The 21,998-nt window shown below is 37.7% G+C and overlaps 1 protein-coding gene and 1 pseudogene across 3 annotated transcripts in view; both read right to left on the bottom strand.

Annotated features, from left to right (window-relative positions):
* Positions 1–21,998, bottom strand: part of GRID2 (glutamate ionotropic receptor delta type subunit 2) — a 1,741,897-nt gene that overhangs the window by 896,882 nt on the left and 823,017 nt on the right. The window lies entirely within an intron of this gene.
* The window catches only part of LOC140513931 (protein NipSnap homolog 2 pseudogene), a 107,552-nt pseudogene continuing 96,660 nt past the window's right edge, over positions 11,107–21,998 (bottom strand).

Below are 21,998 nucleotides of genomic sequence, written 5' to 3'. Positions count from 1 at the left end.
TAAAGATAGAAAAGAATGGAGAAATCTATATGAATTGAAACAGAATAAATTAAGCAGAGTCAAGAAAAAATGTATGCAGCGACTATGACAATGAAAGTAGAAAGCACATCCATACACCAAAAAATCAAAAGTAAATGTAGCAAAATTTAAACAGGAGTCAGATGAAAAGATATGAGAAGATACCCCCCAAGCTATCCCTATCCATAGTATCATATTTTGAAGGATGAAAAGATCATTCCACTGATTTTTTTCATTTTATAGGTAGTCATACTAACCAAAATGTTGAGACCAAAGTCTCAAGAATGAATTAACGGTGGAAGCAGAGCTGAAACACAGGCTTCTGCCTTGTACATTATCTTCCCAAGCCTTGTGCCTTATCAGTCTTTTATGTGCACAACTAAGTAACCTGAAAGCCAGTCCTATTTCTCAAATTATATTAATTTTCTAAAATGAAAAAATGAGGTAATTCAAATATTAAGGACAGAAGAATATTTTATGGTCAGTATTTGTGATTTACGATGTTCTTTTTAAAACCAAAATTCTATGTCAAAAGTAATTTTAGCATCAAAAGCAAAAAAAAAAAAAATCATCCATGATATATTATATCAAAGTGCCTTTAAATTTCCATTAAATTGTGCAAATAGTCAAACTAATGCTGAACAATCAGCTTCCAAAAAGAAAAATTCATAAAAAGTTACAGGAGAAAATAAGGAAAAAATGAAAGCACTTGGGAAATGTTTCCATTAAAAATTCTCTTTTCTTTACTGGGGAAATAATAATGTTTGCTTCCTCTAGTTCACTGTCAGAACAACTAGATACCGTCCATTCCATTTCATGATAACAGGCGTTTCTAAACTTCCAAAGCATTTGTAATCACTTTCAATTTAAGGATTACAAAATGTTATTTTCTCTACAATTCAATTTCTAACTGTTTGCTAAGAAAGTGGTATAAATTGACACTAAAAAGAAATCCAGTTTCTCCACCACCTTTTACTGTGAAAGGCTCTATCAGGTTAGTTAGTAACAGGCAATGGGGGGAGGGGGGAGGAGTGAAACTAATTGGAGAATCAGCATTCTTTTTTTCCCCCAATTAAAGAAAAAATAGTATGTCAAAAGTATCATGACAACTCATAGCATCAATTACCTAGTCAGCCTTACACTGACTAGGTATCTGGGTGTGGGAAGCAGGATGCTGCCTGACTCATTAACTGGGAAGTCTAACATGCTGTTAAATTATACACAGGCCCTGACAAAACCAGTTCTCTCAGGCAAAAGAGCTAGCCATGTTTTTACTAAATGTATCTCTATTGCTGCTAATTTCCAAATGAAAGAAACAGATAAATAGGCCTTTGGGGGAAGAAAAGCATTAAAGAAAACATTTATGGGTAACATCAGTTTGATTGGAAAATAATGAAGATACTGCTGCTCTCTCTACCAGAAAATCAGGCACCTGTGTCCTACGTGGGGGAGATAATAGGACCTGGGCGTCAAGTAGCCTTGGTGGCTCAGAAGTCTTGCTAGTTAAAACTTCTGTTTTCCTCATTTCTTAGGTGCCAAAAATAGGTTCTACTTGCCTAATTCTATAATATTTAGGAACTCAAGTCAGACAAAAATGAGAGTTTTATATATAAGGCTCAGGCATAACCCTTAGCTTGAAACCAAATAACTCATTGCTTGAAGAAATTTAAATTTCATAGCAGTTGCTTGCAAATGATAAAGAAATCTAAATTTTTTTTTTTTTTACCATTTTTCTAAATGGTATTTCTAAGATGTATCCATTTATATTAATCACCACACAATACTTCTGGACAGAACTCATAAATTACCAAATGTGAAATAGTTCATTGTCCTGATTAATGTATTTATATCCTGGGCTCTTGGTGCTTGATAAATTAAGTGGAGAAAGGTGCAAGTATTAGCATACTTTATTGGAGCAAGAATGAATCAGTTTGATATCTATGTAGTGTCTTTATGATCTAACAAGACACAAAGGATAACATGATGTCAGAACAGATGGAACCCAATGCCAATTTTCCTCTCTGGATTATTTGTTTTCCTAGACTCACATACACTGAACATTTGCAGTTTCCCTGAAAGTACATACATTTTTTATTTCTTGGTGAGGAGCTGATATTAAATTTAAAATTATGTAAAAAACATTTACTTGAAAATGAGCCAAAGTAAAGTTTCTAAAACTGAATACTGAACGAAAATGTGTGAGTGTGTGTGAATTTCAGTGTCTGTGCCCAGAGGTGCATGGGTATATATGACTCAAGAAAAGTCAATTGTTATTAGCAATAAAATTTGCAAAAATTCAAAGAGTAACTTAAATTTGAGAGTATTTTGTTCATTTCTGGCTGGGGTGTAACTAGAGTTACTGCTTTAGAAACAGTGATCATGTCAATGGTCCTAGCTATCTGCCTACCAAGATTTAATGGAAGATTCTTAAATGAAAAAGCTAAGCTTGTTGTTTACAAACCAAACTCACAATAATGGAATCATTTTAGACACAAGAGAAGACCACAGCTGGTGAAATAAGACAATATGGATAATTACACTCTGGATGAATTATACTGAAACATTGAGAAAATACAAATTTCACCACAGAAAAACTAAAGGCTAGAAAGAAAATAAGAATGAAGTGAAGAATAAATGAAGACACCCAACTTCCTTTTCCTAAGAATGCTAAATTTAATGGGAAAAAAAGCCACCAAAAAGAATACAGAAATCTGTCTATAAAAGGTTATTACCTCATAAAGTATAATAAAGACAATCATTTTACTGTTCTGCCATTCTGACCATATTCATGCCATTCTGACCCTCCAAACACCTATGTAAAACTCTGGCCATCAAATTTGGGAAAGCATTATATAGGATCAGGAAGAGATTTTTATTGAAGTAGTAAGTTTAAGAATTATATCTGTCAAGTTTAAACTAAGTTTTTGAAGATATCTTATCAGTTCCATGGGCTTATACTGTTAAATTCAAAACTTCACACCATAGCCAAAGTAAACATTCTTTTGGAGCACAGTTCCATAGACAAGGTTCACTGCCTGGGTTTACCAAGTTTTTCTCTATTTTTTGAGGAAAGTTTAAGATGGATGGGAAAATGAAGCAAACACAATTAAAAAAGAAAGAAAAAAAACCAAAAATCTTAATCAAAGCACATATTTTACTACATGTATACTCATGCATAATCTTTGCCTTAAAAGAGCTTTACTACAAACAATGTAGGAAATCAGAATGAATCATTGATAGCTTCACACTATCCTGTGTTGCAAATGATAAAATATTTCCTAGGTAAGATGGATCTGCATTGTATAGATGTTCTGAGGATATTTCCATAGATAAAAGGGGAAGGGGAATTCTGTAATACTCATTAGCATGTTTATTTGAATGATTTACTAATATTCATTAAATACCTACTACATAGGAGACACTATGGTTCTGGACATAGAATAAAAAAAAGTGAAAGAGTTCCTATCATCAAGTTGTGGGGATACAATACCTGCACAGGTAAATAAATAGGGTATATAACAAAGCAATTTAAAGAGAGAGACAGCAGAAAACACTGAGAGGTTAAGGAAATGCCCTATATAAAATGCGGCACATAAATTCTGCCTTGATTAAAGCTAGGGATTAAGGAAAGGTAAGGAAGGAAGATTATTTCAGATACTTGGGGCAAAGAAGGGCACTCCTTGAATCTCTAAATAGAGAGTTGGACTATCTCATATCCAGAATAGACTGATAGCAGGCCAGTTTGATAGTGACAGAATGAAAAAATGAGAGTCACCTATGTTTTAGGACTATCATTTTGTCTGCTATGTGCATGAACTGGGTTATTTTTATAATAGGAAGCATTAGCTAGGAATGATTTGGTTGCTAAGAGAATCCTTTCCCCTCCCACATTTCTTTGCTAATTTTATCTGTTTTGAAGTATCTTTGGTTCCAGTATTTTGAAATTCTTATTCATAATCTTACTCATATTTTTATCCATAATCTCCATAGCTGTATGGGATACTGCTTAATCCAAAAATTTCACTTTTTTTAAAATTTAGATTATTTACTTGATCACTTGGCTTTCATAGGGACTGGAAAGGTAATATAAATATCGCACAACACACTGTAATGTTATCTATTCTTTTCACTCAATTGTGTGATAGCAAAGATGCGTTCTGCTATAGAATAACACTGTCTCTCATAACCTCATCAAGAAAAATCTCAGTGTATACGTGGACTTAGAAAAAATTGTAGAGATGGGAAAAGAGCTATATAAGTTTTAGCAATTATCTCAGGTGTGTTTTTAGGGAAAAGGCAACAAGGTTAGATTTTTTTTCCTTAAGACTCTGGTATCCCTTCCTTCAGATAACTTAAATATTGATCCCTTAATATAACTGTCATCTCTCATGGTTCTGTCGCTTCCCACATAGACCATGTCTCGTCTAGCTATTCTTAACATCTTCGTTTTCTTTAGCACTATTTTTACTTCCTCATGGAACAAATTGTGGACTGTGAGATTAGAATCCAAATGTCTTTACTTCACAGTCATTGATGGAAAAAAGGAATTTGTTACATAAAAAAATTGTCCTAGTTTTTTTGTTTTTATTTTACTCCTTGTCATCATTCTAGTTTTATTCTGAAATGTTTTAGGGATGACTCTGCTTAGATGGGTATCTTAGAAAGTGTCACATAAACCTTTCCCCCTTTTCCTACCTCAATTGTTTCTTAGTCTCTTTGAGGCAATGTTCTTTATAGTCTATCACTATTCTCCTATGTGAGATTTCTACAAAAAACAAGCTTCTATCACCTCTACTGGACAAGGAGCCTAAATGTGTGCTCACCAAAATAGTTTCTATCTTTTTTCCCTTGTACAGAGCTGATTTATAAACTTCCTTAGGATATAGCAATAATTGATGCATTGAAGCTGCTTAGTATTCATTTATAGGTTGAATAACTGTGCGCACACGAGTGTGTGTGTGTGTGTGTGTGTGTATGTGCGATTGTCTCAATAAGTTATCTATATAATTTCCCTACCTCATCCCCTGAATCACATTTTCACTCCTAAACTGTAATGATTTTCATGGTGGTCTTTTTACAAATGCCGGCATGAGCAGTACACAATATGAGATAACCAACTCCATGAACTTCTCTATTTACCTCTTCAAGGAGAACCTGTGAACCATTTTTTTCATTTATTGGCCATTTTCTTTTGTCTTTTTCTTTCGCTTATAACAAGAATGTCAAACCTGATATGATTTAGTAACTGTAATCTAATAGGATGTCTACCTGGGATTTATTGGAGAAGCATCTTACACTTAAGAGTACCAACAGTTAAGCTTAATGTTTATAGACGGTTTAAAAACTGTAATTTTTAGTACTTTTTTTCTGTTTATAAGTGACTCTGTTACTGTCCCCAAAGAGAGACCTGGAGATCACATGGGACTGAGGGACATGTTGTGTTTTCTTTGCTTCATGAGATGGCAGAGCCAATAGGTCATTATTCAATGGCCTCTCATCACTTAGCTAGGCTTGTCTTTGGAATGGCTTCATGATAGCATTCTTAAGCATCTATTTGGTGAGGCATATAGAGCTAGGGATAAGAAGTGCAAATACAGAAGTGAAGCAGTGACTTGAAGTCCTCAAGGAGTTTATATATTAATGAGGAAGATTATTTTTCCTCTGTCTCTGTCACACACAACACACATGTACATGAATGTGTATATATGTTTACACATACACATATGTATGCACACACCGACATACATACACACACATATATGGAGTTTGTGAGTAAAGGGAATTTTGCTCTAGAATATCACAGGGATTGGGATGCAATACTCATACCTATGCTTACCAAAGTAGCATAAATTTAATGACTGTTTTCAGAGACAGAGGTAGAAAGTAGGGTGAGAAGATAACAAATTGCCCCGGCCTTGATTTCCTGGTGGATGACTAGATAGGACATTAAACATGGCCTGGGGCCAAATAGATAATGATAGATTTGGTAATTTTGCATTCACTTATCAAAATAGCTATACCCCAGAAACTGGGGAGGATTGTCTTTGGAAGTGAGACTCATCAGTGCAAGGGAAGAGAAAGATACTTGGAAATATTGAGTTGAAAGAAGACACTTGAAAACTTTGCAATATGGTAGAACATTACAGACTTGTATTCCACTGATAAGATGTGGGAGAAACCAGAGTGACCTTCATACTCATCAGAGTAGACACAGGAGATTTTAGCCCTGTATATGTGTTTAGTTCTACTATTTAAAAGACAGACATAGAGATATATAGACATATAGATATGTCAGACATATAGATGCATATAGATCTACTAATCTGCTTTCAGTATACTTTAGTCTAATGACGTCAGTTCCATAGATGTCAGTTCATTCTCCTGAAACAATATTAGAAGATGTCTTCTAGAGCAGTTTAGGTGAATTAATTTCATCAAATGAGCAGGTAAAAGAGAGATCCCACATAAAATAAACACCAATAGATGGTACTGTCTTCAGAAAGACACTTTCTAAAGCATGGCTCCTTATCCACCCTCAGAGGACAAGCCTTTCAATTACAGAGGCTGTAATAGAGTAGTGCTGCATTAATACCCTTCACAATTCTTACTGTCTTTTTGAGATCTTTGTAATCCTTTGCCTTAAAAAAAAAAAAAAAAAAAAAAAGGAAAGTTATAGAGACCAATTGTGTTAAAATGTATGTTGCTCTGATTCCTTGACCCTCCTCCCGCCTCCCCTTTTCTGGTTGATGTATTAAATTTATAAGTAGCCAGTATAAAGTAACAATAACAGGAAGTAATCTTGCAAAGGGAAACCTTGAAGTTACTTACAGACTATCCCACAGATCAAAGGAGCATAATGGTTACTTGTGAAATGTATTGTTAAGTTGAAGTCAGCTAAGCCTTACTATAAAAGCCTTAGCGGGAGGTTAATGGTAACTGCTATGTTGTGTAAAAGCCTCTAGTGAGTTCCAGACACCTTCAATAAGACTAACAGAACACCAAAATGGTGATGATAAGTTTAACTTTGAATTGTGTGCATGTGTTAGTGAACTCATTGCAAAGTGGCACAGAAAAGAGTTAGTCTGTCCGTCACCAACGACCAATCTTGGGCCCCTGAGTACATTTTTGTCTCTTAAAGGTCCATGCTGCTCTAGAGCTCCCAACTCTGATTCACAGATACAAAAGTGACTCTTCCCTTCCCCATTCTCTCCCCCATACTGCCCGCCTTCCTCTACCATCCCATCCCACCCCAGATCTCATCATCTGCCTCTCTAACCCTGCCCCTACATTGTCACAGTACTTTGTCATTTTTGCCCCCTGTACCATCTGTGCCTTCTTAAAAGGTGAATGTGCCACTGTGGTCTTCTCCCAAAGTATCCAGAGAACTGGGTGTGCCTGCTCTAATATGACTCAGAGGGATCTCCTTGCGGTTCCACTCCCTTATCCAACTAATAATTCCATAAATTAATTAGCAATTCACCAATCAAGTGATTTGTCAGGAATGTAGGACAAAAAGTAAAATTACAAGGAAAAGGCCAGGAGAGGTATATTATATCATATATTATTATCTAATTATTATTATTATATATCATTATTTATTTAATAATATAATATGGAAGAAGTGGGTATATGAGGGGAAATAAAATCAACAAGGAAATGAAAGAGTGAAGGCCAAGTTGACCTACTTCCATGCTTCTTCTCCCCATTCCAATGTTGGATTCACACTTTTAGTCAAATATTTTTACTTATAATAAGCCTCTGTATTCTACAAACCAACATTTCTTAAGATACTATTATAGGCAAAACTCTGCATTAAGATATTAGGAAGATAAAGGATAGTCTTTAATAGTCAAGGAGTTTATAACGCGGGGTAGACAACAAATTCTCAAACAAACAAAAAAGAACATGTATTGCACAAATAAAGAACCAACATTTTGCTATGAGAGTTCCAAGGAGGAAGAGATTCTGTTCACTGATTATTTCATGGAAAGTTATCACCTGTTCTACTAGATATTGTGCACGGCAAGGTCTGTAAATCTAAACCTGGGAGGTCAAGAAACAGGCAAGACTCACTCTAAAGGTTGTTCTTAGAGGAGCAAATTCTCTTTTCTGAAAGTTGACCTACTCAATAACTTAAGAGTCACTGACCTTTCTCCATTCTAGTTCCTTCAACAATAACTCTGAAATAATAAAGCCAACTTCACTTGCAGAGTGATTTTTTTATAATCATTTTAATAACTGACATTCATAGACTTCTCTGAAGTTTGCGGGGTACATACATGATCACCACACTGGAGCCTCACAACATGTGAGGTAGTATGACAGATAATATCTCCATTTCTGACATGAGGAATTTGAGGATCTGAGAAAGGAACCATCTCATTTGTAGCTTCCTATCTGGCAAAGGTCAGAGCTAGAATGTGAGCCTGGGTCTTTCTGTTCAAAAGTCAATGCTCTTTCTGTTCAAAGGTCAAAGGTGAGGCTTTTACACAAATACAAATAAGACATCTCAGTTCCTCATGAATAGCTAAGAAAATGATGCTCTTTGCCACCCATAATCATGCAGGATAGAACAGAAATATTGAAACACCTTTTCTTCATTCCTTGGGATTTTGGTTACCTGGTAATTCTAGGATGGAAATTAGAAACTGAACCAGCAAAGACAAGTAAGTACTTGTAGTTCTTGCTACTACCCCACCCCCCATCCCAATTTCAAAGCATTGGCACTAAGGATAAAAATAATAATACAGAATGCAATTATTACCTTTTGGGGGGCAATTAATAACTACTGAATTTTAATGAAGTTCCATTGGCAGCTGGAGTTTAATATTTTTCAAAACTAATGTGGTCATGACCACTTCAGATATATGATTATGCACTTTTGAATAGTTTCAAGGAACATTTGAATTAAATAAGAGTGATTTGTAGCATTATTCTATCTGAACGTATTTACTCACTACAGAACATTTGTCAATCAGACGACCTTTACATTGTGCATTTAAATAACTCAACACAATTTTCCAGAACAGCTTGTATGGGAAGTAATTCTTTACCCAGAGAGAGTGAAATTAAAATACAAGAGAAGATGAAAGGAAAAGTTAATAGCAGTGAAAAGAGGTCACTAAATAAATGTAATTATTTGTGTACAACGTTAGATACTCAAAATTTATTGTTACTAGTGGGAATTTTTATGCTTGTAGTTTGACTCAGATTATATAACTTCCAGTTTCAAACTGAGAAACAGACTATCATATTGGTGTGATATAATGGTTAAATTTATGCATCCCTATTTGAAGTAACCACTTAGAAAGTGAAGCATTGTGGGGGGTGAAGTAGAGAAGAAGGATGGAGAGTATATCCCAGAGGGATTTTTGTTTGTTTGTTTTAATAGCTGTTTTAAAAAACACCTCATGCACATAATAGCTACAAACATCTAAACAGGTATTTTTTCTTATCTGGTCAAGGACTGACTTCCAGGTTTCCATGACAACCCAGTTTGTTCAATGCTCTCCTTAGGCAGCTACTGATTACACTTTGAATTGTATTTGCATTTGTGATTAAGGAAGAATATAAAAGGACTGAGCTAAAGAATTTTAAAAGGCACTAAGAGGATAAAAGGCCTTTCAATCAATGTTTCTCAGCAGCTTTAATTAAAGAAAATAATGAAAGGGGAGATGCTGGAATTTCAGAAACTTTTATTTAATGGTTGACTGACTTAAAACAATATTAAATATAGGTGCTAGCAGTAGCCTGGACCTTCAACAAATTGCAGTACTATTAATATTAGTTATTGGGAGCAGTCAGAATTTAAAAAAATAACTTTTCTAGCAATGGTCTATGTACTTTCATGGGGAGAAATATGTTCTTCTAAATACTATATTAAAATGAAGAAAATTTAAAATGTTCAATATAGTCTACTTGGTAAAAATTGTTTGATTCACATTCAGATGCAACTAAAGGATCTTAGAGGTCATTCTTTTGTTTTATAGATAAGGAGGAAGGTTACGTAATTTGCTTTTGGTCATACAGATAGAAAAAAAAAAGGAGGAGAAGAGATTTAGATCCACATCCTCTGAATCCAAGGCCAGTTCTCTTTTTATTGTATAACATATATTCCAATAACTCTCAAGAACAAGGCTTAAATTTGTCCATTGCTAACTTAAAGGAACAGAAAACTAATATATTTGTAGCCTGAAATGACATTTTTTTTTAAGTTTGATGCAGATAATTTTTAAATACTGGGGTTGACTTGTTCTGGAAATTTAAAGAAAATTTTATATAGGTTCTACACATACATTCCTATTAAATACATTTTCACCATAGTCATGTTGTATAGAAGAATTAAAATGAATGGGACAAATCATAAAACAAAACAAAAAGTAATACAAAAGAAAATGATCTGCTACAATCTGTGATTGAATTCCATAGTCCTTTCTCTGGATGTAGAAGGCATTTTGCCTTAAAAGACCACTAGGAATTTTTTAAGTCCTTGCATTGCTGTGAAGTTCTAAATCTACCAGAAAAATTCCTTGCACACTGTGGTTATTGCTGTGTACAAAGTTCTCCTGGTTCTGCTCCTTTCCTTCAACATCAGATCATCTAAGTCTTTCCAGGCCTCTCTGAAGTCTTCCTGTTCATCATTTGTTATATCACAATAGTATTCCATTACATTCATATACCATAATTTATTTAGCCATTCCCCAATTGATGGGCATCCCCTTCATTTCCAGCTTTTGGCCACTGCAAAGAGAGCTGCTATATATATTTTTGTACATGTGGGACCTTTTTCCATTTTTATGATCTCTTTGGGATACAGTCCTAGAAGCAATATTGCTGGGTCAAAGGGTATGCACATTTTTGTAGCCCTTTGGGCATAGTTCCAAATTACTCTCCAGAATGGTTGGATGAGCTCGCAGCTCCATCAACAATGAATTAGTGTTCCAACTCTCCCACATCCTCTCTAATAAGCTATATATAGCAGTTTTCTATTTCAATGTTTTTTTTCTTACCATGATATACAATGTATACAGTAAAATTAAGACAAACACTTGACACTTAAATCTATGTAGGCACATGATAACTTCAACTTTACTTGAGGGATGAAATCTTTTGTGGTATGATTCTAGACTCCATTTCCTGAATTAGGGGTACTATATAATATACCAACTCTTCCAGCCAAGTTTATCCCACACTACATTCTGGGTATCTTTCCTGGACTTCAGATCTTTGTAAATCCAAAGATGATGTACCATATATAACTGCCTAATCTGGGAGAAAAAAACCCCAACTGCTTATTTATTGTCCTGCCCACAATGAATTCCATGAGCCACATAACTGCCCCAATCAATCACCATTCCTAGTCTAAGTTGGTAAGACTTGAGCTCATATAGATTAGGCCCTGGTCTGGGGACAGGTTCATTCCAGAAACTGAACTCCAACAGCAGCTGGTTCTTTTGAGAAAACAACGTGTTGCCTCTTTCCCTATGAAAGGCTGCAAATTCCTTATTCCTGAGCTTACTCATGATCTCACTGAGGGCTGGATAGACTCCCTCATACCTCCAGAGGTGGAAGGCCTGATCTTGCTCCCCATACCATGTATTCCAAGTCCCTACTAAGGTACAAGGTAGTGTTTTTCTTTAGGAATCTTTGGCAGTACCTCTTGACAAATTTTGTTGTATGTTCCCAGGCATTCTGGCTTCACATTGTGAAACTGTATTTTGTACAGAATACTTGTTTCTTTTTTGGCTAGAAGATTGGAATGAACATCTTTTTCTTGGGCCAACTTCCCAGACAAATTAAGATTTTAACCAACTGTCTTCTTGAGGTCTGTTGGTAGAAACTGTGAAGCCCCTGAGGGCCTGCAGGTAGGGGAATGGCAGGGGCTGGGGACAGGGGGAGAGCACCTCTACTTGGCCCTTCCTCCCACCAGGAGAATTTTGAAATTTCTTTCTAGAGATGTACACATTGATAATGGGATTGACCCATGCACTGCCAGAGCTAGCTCACTGTTTGGGAGGCTCCAAAGGAAAGTATGGGAGAGAAAAGGTATTAGAATGACTCCCAAATTGAAAACCTACAGAGTCATTGTGCTGACTCATTGTTGTATGCCTGTAAAACCTGGGCAGTATACCGCACCATGCCAGGAAACTGAATTGCTTCCATTTGAATTGTCTCAGGAAGATTCTAAAGATCACTTGCCAGGACAAGACAGATAATAGACACTAAGGTCCTGTCTCAAACTAAACTGCCAAACATTCAAACTGATGGGCTGGTCACATTGTTTGAATGCAAAATGTACACTTGCCAAAAAGACTATCATGGGGAACTCACTCAGGGCAAGTGTTCACATGGTGGTCAGAAGTGCTATAGGGACATTCTCAAAATCTCTCTTAAGAATTTTGGAATTGGGGGGAGGAGCCAAGATGGCGGAGTAGAAAGATACACATATGCTAGCTCCAAACCCACAGCCCATAAAATATCTGTAAAGAAGAACTCCCAACAAATTCTGGAGCAGCGGAAGCCACAGAACAACAGAGTGGAGGAGATTTCTGTTCCAGAGAGCCCTGAAAAGCAGACACCAAAGGTCTGTCATGCACCAGACCCAGAGCAGAGCCCAGCCCTGCCTTGGCCACGCAGCACCTAGAGGAGCAGCTCTGAGCAGGCTTCAGGGACAGAATCTCCAGCAGCCATGCAGGTCCCTCCACCCACAGGTGACAAAGGTCAGTGAGAGAGTCTTTTCAGCTTGCCGAGAGGGGAGTGGGGTGTCTCCATGGCTCGGGCCCCATCGGGAGGCAGCAGTGGAGGCAGCAGTGGGCAGGGGCTCCCCAAGCAGGTCGGAGCCCGGATTCATTGTTGAAGGTCTCAGCACAAACCCCCTGAGGGAACTGAGCCCCATGTGGCAGCCCTGACCCCACCTGAGCAGCTGAACTTAATCTCATACTGAATAGCAGCCCCGCCCCCACCAAAAGCCCTGAGGCTGGGGAGCAGCATTTGAATCTCAGCCCCCAAGCACTAGCTGGGAAGATCTGGAGTCCTGGTGACTGTGGAAAGGAAACTCAGAAGTCAAGTAACTGGCTGGGAAATGCCCAGAAAAGGGAAAAGAAATAAGACCATAGAAGGCTGCTTTCTTGGTGAACAGATATCTCCTCCCATCCTTTCAGATGAGGAAGAAAAATGCTTACTATCAGGGAAAGACACAGAAGTCAAGGCTTCTGTATCCCAAACATCCAAAATAAATATTCAGTGGGCTCAGGCCATGGAAGAGCTCAAAAAGGATTTTGAAGATCAAGTTAGAGAGGTGGAGGAAAAGCTGGGAAGAGAAATGAGAGAGATGTAAAAAAAGCATGAAAAGCAGATCAACACCTTGCTAAAGGAGATACCAAAAAATGCTGAAGAAAATAACACCTTGAAAAATAGGCTAACTCAATTGGCAAAAGAGATTCAAAAAGCCAATGAGGAGAAGAATGCTTTCAAAAGCAGAACTAGCTAAATGGAAAAGGAGGTTCAAAAGCTCACTGAAGAAAATAGTTCTTTCAAAATTAGAATGGAACAGATGGAGGCTAATGACTTTATGAGACACCAAGAAATCACAAAACAAAACCAAAAGAATGACAAAATGGAAGATAATGTGAAATATCTCATTGAAAAAACAACTGACCTGGAAAATAGATCCAGGAGAGACAATTTAAAAATTATGGGACTACCTGAAAGCCATGATCAAAAAAAGATCCTAGACATCATGAAATTATCAAGGAAAACTGCCCTGAGATTCTAGAACCAGAGGGCAAAATAAGTATTCAAGGAATCTACTGATCACAGACTGAAAGAGATCCAAAAAGAGAAACTCCTAGGAACATATTGGCCAAAATCCAGAGTTCCCTCATCAAGGAGAAAATATTGCAAGCAGCTAGAAAGAAACAATTCAAGTATTGTGGAAATACAATCAGGATAACACAAGATCTAGCAGCTTCTACATTAAGGGATCGAAGGGTGTGGAGTAGGATATTCCAGAAGTCAAAGGAACTAGGACTAAAACCAAGAATCACCTACCCAGCAAAACTGAGTATAATACTTCAGGGGAAAAAATGGTCTTTCAATGAAATCAAGGACTTTTAAGCATTCTTGATGAAAAGACCAGAGCTGAAAAGAAAATTTGACCTTCAAACACAAGAATCAAGAGAAGTATGAAAGGGTAAACAGCAAAGAGAAGTCATAAGGGACTTACTAAAGTTGAACTGTTTATATTCCTACATGGAAAGACAATATTTGTAACTCTTGAAACTTTTCAGTATCTGGGTAGTTGGTGGGATTACACACACACACACACACACACACACACACACACACACACATGCACACACACATGCACATGCACACACACAGAGAGACAGAGAGCACAGAGTGAATGGAATAGGATGGGATCATATCTTAAAAAAATGAAATTAAGGGGTGGGAGAGAAATATATTGGGAGAAGAAAGGGAGAAATGGAATGGGGAAAATTATCTTACAAAAGAGGCAAGTAAAAGACTTTTCAGTGGAGGGAAAAAGGGGGGAGGTGAGAGAAAAAACATGAAGCTTACTCTCATCACATTCGACTAAAGGAAAGAATATAATAGGCACTCATTTTGGTATGAAAACCTATCTTACAATACAGGAAAGTGGGGGAGAAGGGGATAAGCAGGGTGGGGGGGATGATGGAAGGGAGGGCAATGGGATGAGGGAGCAATTTGAAGTCAGCACTTGGGGAGGGACAGGATCAAAAGAGGGAACAGAAGCAATGGGGGGCAGGATAGGATGGAGGGAAATATAGTTGGTCTTACACAAAGTCATTTGCAAAACTACACAGATATGGCCTATATTGAATTGCTTGCCTTCCCAAAGGAAATGGGTGGGGAGGGAGGGATGAAGAGAAGTTGGAAGTCAAAGTTTTAGGAAGTGTTGAGTACTGTTCTTGCTACTAGGAAATAAGAAATATAGGCAATGGGGTATAGAAAGTTATCTGGCCCTACAGGACAAAAGAGAAGATAGGGACAAGGGAAGGGAGGGATGATAGAAGAGAGGGCAGATTGGTGATAGGGGCAATTAGAATGCTTGGTGTTTTGGGGTGGGGGGAGGGGACAAATGGGGAGAAAATTTGGAATCCAAAATTTTGTGAAAATGAATGTTAAAAGTTAAATAAATAAATTTAAAATAAAAAAGAATTTTGGAATTGATTTTGTGATGTGGGAGACACTGGCATAGGACAGCTCAGCATTGCATGCCCAGATGAGAAAAGGTGTTGTGCTCTATGAGCAAAGCAGAATTGATACAGCTCAAAGGAAAAGTAGGATGAGCAAATTTACAGTATCCACCCCAATTGTTCACATGGACTGTTTGTGTCTGACCTGTGGTAGAGCTTTCTGAGCTCGTACTGGTCTCGTCAACCAGTCAGACACACTGAAGCTCGAGTCTAGCATAATGATGTCATTTTAGTCCTCTTTGAAAACAAAGTACAACCACCAATATTTTGAAGTTTAATGAATCAGAGATAGGTAAGAATATCTTCTGCAATGCCTGGTGCAAAATTGGTAAAAGACAAATATGCTTGGCTGTGCTCCTTTGTTCTTGGAGAGGACCAAAAAGCATAGGTCCTCAGAAGCCACAAGTCTGATTCATCCTTGAAGAAGAGTCCGTTCTATAACATTTCCAACTCACATCAAGCAATCATTTGCACTTTGAACTCTTCCAGTTGAAGGTAGAGCCACAACATGGGAAGGATTTCATTCCTCACCTCCAATATAGAATTTGGGACTTCTTACTTCCCCAAGAAACAACATTCTCATGGACTGAGGCATCTCTCAGTACAGGCAAGAGAGTGACTATGGGGAGGATGAGGGCTGCCACCACCAAAGTGTCCTACTGCCACTGTACTCCTATCACCACTACTCTTGAGTGGCAGACTTATACCCAAATGGTGTGGGCTGGCCATATGTAGATCAGACAACCATATAAGCCACAGATTGTGGTAATCAATGGTGATAAAGGAAAGTGGCATCCGCTAGTCTTAGGGATGTGAGTATTTGTCTATTCCCACCCCCAAATGTGGAATTCCCAAGTGCATTTCTAGTGAGGGTGATCACATTACCTCCAGAAGCAATCAATTTCATTTCAAAATATTCTAATTGTTTGATATTTTTCTGTGCATCAAGTCTACATTTTATGTCTTTGTAATTTTTAGTCAGGGTTCCTAATTGTATTTTTGGTGGCCAAGTAAAGAAGTTTAGTTTCTCTTCTGTGTGTTAGCCCCTCAAAAACTTGACTATAAATATAAGCACACCTTTTAGTCATATAATTTTCATGTAATAATTACTGTAAAAATAATTAAAAATAATATTACTCAAAAATTAATTATTATATAGTTATTTATAAGACCTGGAACCAAGAAGACTTGAGGTGAAATCTCGTCTTATATACTTACTAGGTATGTGACTCTGGGCGAATCACTTAACCCTTTCCTACCTCAGTTTTCTCATCTGTAAACTTAAGCTAATTGTAGTACCTACCAGAAAATGTGGTTGAAAGGCTAAAATGAGATAAGTGCTACATAAATGGTAGATATTATTATTAATAGTAGTAATAATTAGAAATAGGATAAAATAATAACTAAGAAAAATGAGCTTCCCAGATATTGCGAAACATTCCTGCTGATTTCCTCTTTTGACTTTAAATCAGTTGCTATTCAGTGTTTTTTAACTTGTGTTTGTCTTTTTCCTTATACTAACCTCCAGAAATTATTTATACTCATATACTGAGGACACTACAAATTTCAAGATGTGGTGGAATACTCCTTAATTTTAGTGGGAGAGAGGGAGAATATCTGTTTTTAATAAATAATAACATGAAACTGAGACAATGTGATACAGGGAATAGTCAGATGTTTGAAGTCAGAAAGACCTGGATTCAAGTCCCATTTCAGATACACACTGCCTATATATTATCAGTCTCTCAGAGCCTGGGGAATTGTCTTAAGACTTATAGTTATCAAACAAGTTAAGATTTGCCTTGGTAGATAGAGCTTCTTCTGGAGATCTACATTTCAATGAAAGCACTGGTTAGTATTCAAATTTAGACCAAAGTCTTAATTACACATGAAAGAGATACAGCCTCCAAACCATGAGAGGTTTCAATACCTTTCCCTTACACATGAGACAATATCTAAGTCACTTAGTCCTGGAGATAACTCTCAGAAACTCAAAGTTGCAGGGTAAGTGACTCTAAAAGCAAGTACCCTGACACATCCAGGATGGCCTGGTATCATCGGTTCTTTGATCTCCTTTTCTAAAAGGAAAAGTAAATTTGAGGGGTCAACAAACACTTTAATCAAGCTCATGTATCATTCACTTAGTTCAGGGGAAAAAGTCAGCACCCTGAACTTCAGAGAAAATACAGAGAAATAATGATCAACAGACAGGGCTCCCAACTGTCTGACAGTAAGCAATACATACATCACAGATCAACAGACAGATCCAAGCGTCTGATCATACATACATAGTTACCAGAGAAAGAAGCACCAACATCTGGATTTTCAAAGGAGGTGCAGGGGGTAAGGGCTCCTTAATGTTTACCCAGAGTCTCATCTGGCCAAACAAAAAGTTCCAATGAGTAAGCCCCAAAGTAAAACCTCACTTCAGAGTATTTTTACATTTTTCAGAGCCAGAGGGCATCACAATCCTTGAGAACCAGTGTATTAGAAATTAACAAAAAGTGTGGGCCTCCCCTCATCAAGCTTTCCTTAACGGGCAGGCCCATTAATGGGTGGGGAAGATCTTTAAATGCTCATGCTCATAATTACCATTACAGTGACAATCTACAAAGCATGACGGAATTAACTTAGCTGGAAGTTTGTTTTATCAATCACAATTCAGTCTGTATATCCTATCCCTACAAATAAAAATGCATAAGACATAAAAGCAATCTCAGCACATTTTTATTTTCTCCACTCCCCCTCCCTCTTTAATACAACAAGATTCTTTGAGGACAGGGTGGGATTTGTTATGAAACTGCCTGTCATTAGGCATCACTCAATGTCTTTTAATTAGATGTCCTGGTATCCTGGAGCTCTCAATCATGGTGGTTGTTTTATTGAGAAAAGTGCTGATGGAGCTAGAATTTAGGAGGACTTTTCTTTCTGTATTTGTTCACTGCTCTATATATGATTTCAAGTTGCATTATACTCATAGGCGAGAATATGTCCCCATTTCAACCCTACAGTTAACCATGAATGTCTCTTTCACCTAATTAGAAGAGACATGACATGTGTGTATTGAGTAAAGAATGTGTGAAAAATCCTCCCTTCCAAAGGCTGTCTTATTCTTATCTCTAAGATTTTCCTTAGAGCATTCTAAGGGTGATAATTTGCATTTTGTAGCATGGACCAGAAAAAACAGATTTGCAAAGTTGGAAGGTACTTCTAAACCCATTTATCCAATTTTTAATTGACCAAGAATACTTTCTGTAACACCATCAGTATGTTAAGCCTTTGCTTAAAGACTTCCAGGGAAGGGGAATGTGTATTCATTTTTTGTTCCTGAAAAAGTCCCTGCCATCAGAGAAATAATGACATGACTTGCACTTGACTTTGTTTTCAGTGAGGGAGGGCTGTGCAGGTCACCAGCCTCACTTCTCCTCCAGAGCCATCTGAATCCAGTGACCAGATATTCATCAGGATGACTGGAGATGACCCAGGATGAGGCAGTTGGGGTTAAGTGACCTGTTCAAGGTCACACAACTGGTGAGTGTCAAGTGTCTGAGGTGAGATCTGAACTCAGCTCCTCCTGATTCCTGCACTGGTGCTCTATCCACTGTACCACCTACCTGCCCCTCCAGGGAGGGGAAATATCCTACCTCTCAAGGAATTTTATTTTTCTTTGCAATTGTGGAAAATATATCAAACCTAAACATGCCTCTCTGTGACTTTCATGGTTTCCTCCTAGTTCTGCCCACTGGGACAAAGCAGATCTTGCAGACTGTAACCATTCTTTCCCAACATGCCTCTTCTCCTCTAAGAGTTTATTCAAACAATAATCATATGCCATGGTCACATGACTCCTCAACATACTGGTCACTTTCTTCTGAAATCTTTCCTGCTTGCTAATGTTATTTCTATAATGCGATATCCAGAACACATCATAGCCTTCCAGATGTGATCTAACTCACAGTTATGTGGATCCTTCTCTTTGAGATATCATGCCTCTCTTAATGTAGTCTGGTTTTCTGACTGTAATGAAGAGGATGATGACTTGGAGAAGACAAGGGGAGTAGGATAAGAAGGGCAAAGAAATCAGTAAGACAAGTTTGTAAGACAAAGTAACACATTAGTAAAACCAGATTTTGGAACTTCAGTGAGGATCTTATGAGAACATAAATAGTTTAAGAGGTCAGGAGAATAGTACTTCAAGAGTCTTACATCATTCAAGCCATTTGTGACTCCCTCAACACACAGACCAAACAGCCAGAGATTTTTTAACTCCATCAAGATAGTCAGATTGTGCAAAGCTAGGGAAGTGGGAATCTCACTATCTTCTACTATGGTTGGAGAGTAACTGGAATAAGTGATGTGAGGTTCTGGGCATCAAATATAGAAAAGATACTGATAAGCTGAAAAGACTTCAGGGAAAGAAATGTGCATTGTCAGAGTGTCAAACAGAGTGAAACTAGAAATTTTCACCTCAGTAAGAAATTGGTAGGAAATTTGCCAAAGACAAATTTTAAAAGTTGCTGAAAATCAATTATATTCCTTTAAAGAAAAAAGAAAAGAAAGGGCAGCTGGGTGGCAGAGAGGATAAAATGCTGGGCCTGGAATCAGGAAGATCCAACCTCATAAATTCAATCTGTTTTCAGAAACTTATTGACTGTGTGACTATAAAAAAAAATCACTTAACCCTATTTGCCTCAGTGTCCCCTTCTGTAAAATAAGATGGAGAAGGAAATGGCCAACAACTCCAATATCTTTGCAAAGAAAACCCCTAAAGTGATAGCAAAGCATTGGAAAACAAATGAAAAATGACTGAAAAGCAACAAGGAAAAAACAAAAGAAAAGAAGGATAAAACCAAGGTCAGACAAAGTGAGTGATAGAAACATGAGAATGGACTATGGGACCACTTGGAGAATGACTTTATTTTCTCACAGGATTCCACAGGAAAAGACCTCCCCAAGCAAAGTTCTCTTCAGGCAAAGTCTAAATCTAGTAGACCCCAGCTCTGGTCCAGCCAAAAGATGAAGAAGATCCAGTACTGATTCAGTGAACCAGGCCTACAGTGGTGGCCAATCAATCTACACACATTTATTAAGCACCCACTATGTGCTGGGTACTGGGTTAAGTGTTAGGGATCCAATTCCTGCCCTGAAGGAGCTCACAATCTAATAAGGGAGACAGATAATAAACAAATATGCATGAACAAGTTATATATACAAATAGGAAGAAATAAGCAGAAGAAGGCATTGGAATTAAGAAGGAGAGTGAGCATTCTAGGCAAGTGGATAGCCAGAGAAAATACCCAGAGTGAAAAGATGAAGTGTCTTGTTCAAGGAAAATCAAAGATGCCAATGTCACTGGACAGGAGAAAATTACTTTGATGAAGGCTGGATTAGAATGGGGAGAGACCAAAGCAGGTGCACTCACCAGCAAGCTATTATGACATTTTAGTTGTGAGTCAAAGGCTACAGAAAAGTCAAAGAGAATAGCAATTGAGAAAAAAAGCCGTTGGATTGGCCACTAAAGAGAGGACAGCTTTGGTGGAATGATAAGGTCAGAAGCTGGAGTATAAGGGATTAAGTAGAGAGTGAGAGGAAAGCAGAGGTACCAAATATAGACGTCCCTTTTAAGGAGTTTAGCCACAAAGGTCAGAAGACATAAAGGACAATACCAGGGATGGAAGAATCAGGGGAGGTTTTTTGTTCATTTGGGTTTGATTTACTTGTTCTTTTGTTGCTTCCCCTAGGACAGGGAGACATGCACATGTTTGTAGGCAGTATGCATTTCAATGTTTAAGCTGACCAACAATGGTGAGATAGGAATTACTACCCACTCTTTCGTATATTACACTGCCCACAAAAGAGATTTCTACATGGATCAATGGGTTGGTATGCATGGGACAGCAACGACTGCTTCCTTGGGCATCACTGTCAATTCTGATCCTGAAAATCTTTTCTTCCCTCTTTAGTTTTGCCCTGCCTGGCTTCTCAAACTGTTATGAGGTTGGAACCTGGGAGCTAGGTTATCCAGTTAATGAAGAGTTGGACACCTTAGTGACCAATGCATGGAGGATTTAACTCTATAAGCTCTGTAGCTCCTGCCCTCAGACTATCTGAGATCCTGTCTAGTGAGTGGTTTAAGTGGTTATATTGGCACAGCTACCATTCTACATACTCTAACCATGCTACAGTTTTCTTCTTAGAAGCCCTGTCTTACTGCTGTAGGAGTATCCCTCTTCCTCCTCCTCCTCCCTCTATCACATACATACACTTTCCAATTTTAGAATCATTATCAAATCATAATTGCCACTAATATGGAAAAGAGTATGTCAATCTCTTAGGGTTCCCTGGAGGACAAGCAAGCTAGGTGAAGCAGCAAGGTCCCCAGAGTTATAGAGAGGAGGCAATGTGGGTGAGACAAGTCAAGCACCACTTTGACTACATCTCCCCTTATAGCCTGTTGGAGACAGTACTGAACTCTGAGCCCAAGTATCTTGGGAATAGAAACCATTAGACTGGTTAAATATTCAGCCCCCATAATTATCATTAAGGGGAGAAATATTTGTTAAGGGAGACCCACTTTCTTCATCACAGCCAATAACAACTATTGACCAATTGTCACAAAGAGGCAGATAATTCAGGTTATCTAGGAATAGCATCACCCTCTTAGACCAGTCCTGCTTCTAGCCCAGGGCTCAAAGATATCAACAGGTGATCAAATTCTTCTGAGAAGAGGCCAACCATCCT

Source organism: Notamacropus eugenii, chromosome 7, assembly GCF_028372415.1.
Source record: "Notamacropus eugenii isolate mMacEug1 chromosome 7, mMacEug1.pri_v2, whole genome shotgun sequence".
NCBI classification, from domain to species: domain Eukaryota; kingdom Metazoa; phylum Chordata; class Mammalia; order Diprotodontia; family Macropodidae; genus Notamacropus; species Notamacropus eugenii.
This window is presented reverse-complemented; position numbering and strand designations above follow the sequence as displayed.